Raw genomic sequence first — 2,840 nt, 5'->3', positions numbered from 1 at the left:
TAGGTTATATTTCTGATGTCATTAGGTTTTGGAGCTGTCTGGATGGACATGGACATCATCATGGACATGTCCAGTTCCCACTTATTGAAGTTGATGTATGAGACCACTGAAGATAGGGGCAGGTGTTACTCCATCTGATCCTACTCATCTTTCATATCAGGTTTTTGTGTGGCTTTTTTTTCCCACACGGTTATAAACTTTGAAACATTTTCTTTGTAAAACCAAACTGTGGACGACAGAGCACAACTTTGCAGCCAAATGGCAGGCTCTCGGTACCCTCTGAATAGCTACTTAAAGGCCTTACGGATCCCCATGCCCGCTGCTCTATCCGTCAAACCTTTGTCTCCTCAGAGCTTATGTCCCAGCAGGAGATATATAGATTTTTTATATATATATATATTTATATATATAAAAAAAATTATTTTCCTTGGGAGGAGGATGGAAGGCGGTGCGGCGGAGCTGCTGTGCTTGGCAGGCGCCCCGGCATGGCGGCAGCGTACCCACGCCAGGCTGTTGGGAGCTGAGTGGGTGTGCTGCGCTCTTGCTTCGCCTGGAAAATTCACATTTGTTGAAATGAGCATGCATATTTAAAAAAAAAGGGTGTGTGCGGGGGCTGATGAATCACATCTTCTGTCAAAGACTCCAGACACCGAACTGGAGCATTGCGGAGTGTCTGGAGCTCTTTACTCATCTTTCGTCTTTCGCGGGTTTTAATTTCTCACAGCATTTTCCTTAATGTCATACAAATGTTCCTTTTATCAACTGCTTTCCCAGCTCTTTCCCTTTCACCCACCCAGCCCTGCTCTTCTCCCCACCTCTCCAGAGACACTTCCTGATGTTCATCACCCCCTCCTTATTTGCCATCCCAGCTACTCACTTAGTTATTCTTCCACAGAAACGCTACAATTAGGGCCTTATTCAAAGCTTCGCTCCGTGAGACAATATTACTGATTTACAAGTGCGTGTCCCTGGAGCTTGTGAAGGTGACTGGTGTCTGCTCGCCTCGTGCTGCACCTGCCACGTTGGGAAGGATGCGGGGAAGGAGAGAGAAGACGTGAGTCAAGCCGAGACCAGTTAAAGCCTAACCTCCTCCCCAGCCATGGCTCTCCTCCCCGTCCGTCCCTGACTCAAAGAGATGGCCCCAAAGTGGGGAGGTTTTAATTGGTTGCGTAGAGGCAGGATTTGTGCTGACAGCGAGACGTGGTGCTGGGGAGGGAGGGTAAAATGGGTGCTGTTTAGCTTGAGGGTCCTCTTCCAGACCTGGGTTCACCTATATAGTCTCTGTCAACCAAGGACACGGCCAAAGCTTGGCAGGGAAAGGAAGTTCTCTGAAGGGCCAAAACCGAAATAACGGACCTGTGACCGTGGTGACAAACTAAATTAAAAGCAATATAAAACCCCTGCCAGCCCAGACGGGGTGAGGGACACGTGTCGGCATCTGCCCCTGAAGGTGCGGCGGGACGGCAGAGCTGACCCTGCTCTGAAGAAGGTCCGATGCTGAAGGCTTGTAACGAGGCCAGGGCTCAGACTGACACCGGCCAGGTCTCTCCTGGGCCACGGGCACCGTGACGAGGCCACACGTCCCACGACACTGGCGGGGCTGGGACATTCACTCACGAAGAGATACGAGCACTTCAGTCAGTTACACGGGCAGATTGATTGGCCATATTTATATTACTAAATTAAACAGTGTTGGGCACTGCAGCTTTACTGTCTACGCCGATAAACTGATGGTGCATCTTCGTCTCGGGCAAACAGGCACTCCCACAAACGGTGCCCGAACACTTTTGGGGGGTTGGCGTGGGGCAGGGGTCCTTCCCAAGGGGCAGCCAGGATGCAGCCACCCAGCTGCGGAAGGGTTCAATACTGATGCGAGCCGTCGCATCCAGCCGGCCTCGGTGTCACGCTGGGGACTAAGGCACATTTAATTTAATAGCATGGGCAAAGTCACAAAATCCAGCTTTTCGGCAGCCTAATCAGTTTGGACAGAGGACCGCTCTCGCATGGCTGTATTGACTCTGGTTGGGAAGATGGCTCAATTGGTCCTGTCTCAGATCTCTGCTCAGATTCCAGGGCCATGCAGACGTGGCTTTATAGCTCCTGCTTTCCATTTCCAGAACTAAACTCAGAAGTCAATGATAATTTTCTTCAAACGGTTGGGATGTGCCCTTCGCCTTTTGCCTTTGACTTGTTTATTAAATTTTTGAAATTTTTTTTTTTTTTTTAAATTGGGGACACCACTTAAAGGCAAGAGATGAATTTAGCTTGCAGTCCCAGGGACATCAAATATCAGCTCTTCTGCAGGGGAGAAACTTGTTTTTCATAGCAACCTGTAAGGGAGAATCTGTCTCCCAGTACATACAGACTAAGTGCTGTTTTAATGGCTTTGACTTTTGGAGCAAAGGCTCAGTGAGTTGTAATTAGAACTGGTCATTTGTTTTTAATGAAATCATTTTCCAAGGGGGGGAAAAAAAAAAGCCGCTTTGCCCAAATAAAAACATGTTGTGAAAATGTGCTGATTTCAGTGACATTTTTATGGGAGTAAGTCCAAATGAATAATTTCAATCTTCTCCTTGCATTTTGATAATGTCAGAATGTTTCATTTCAAGAATATTGAAACATTTCATTTTTGCAATGCGGTAGGAGAGAGCTGTGGAGCGCCAAGTAATCTTGTCTTCAGGATTTGTAAAGCAGAGAGTTTAAAGTAACAAAAGGTGGTAGGGCCTGAGCCTGTTTCTCCAAAGCCAATTCAGACATGAATGTCCCTGTATTAGGGAAATGGGGTCCTTTGATATGTCTTGAGAAAGCTACAAGGAATGACTGCAGAAGAATTACTGGAA

The sequence above is a fragment of the Aquila chrysaetos genome, chromosome Z (assembly GCF_900496995.4).
Source record: "Aquila chrysaetos chrysaetos chromosome Z, bAquChr1.4, whole genome shotgun sequence".
NCBI lineage: Eukaryota > Metazoa > Chordata > Aves > Accipitriformes > Accipitridae > Aquila > Aquila chrysaetos.
Note: the sequence above shows the minus strand (reverse complement) of the source record.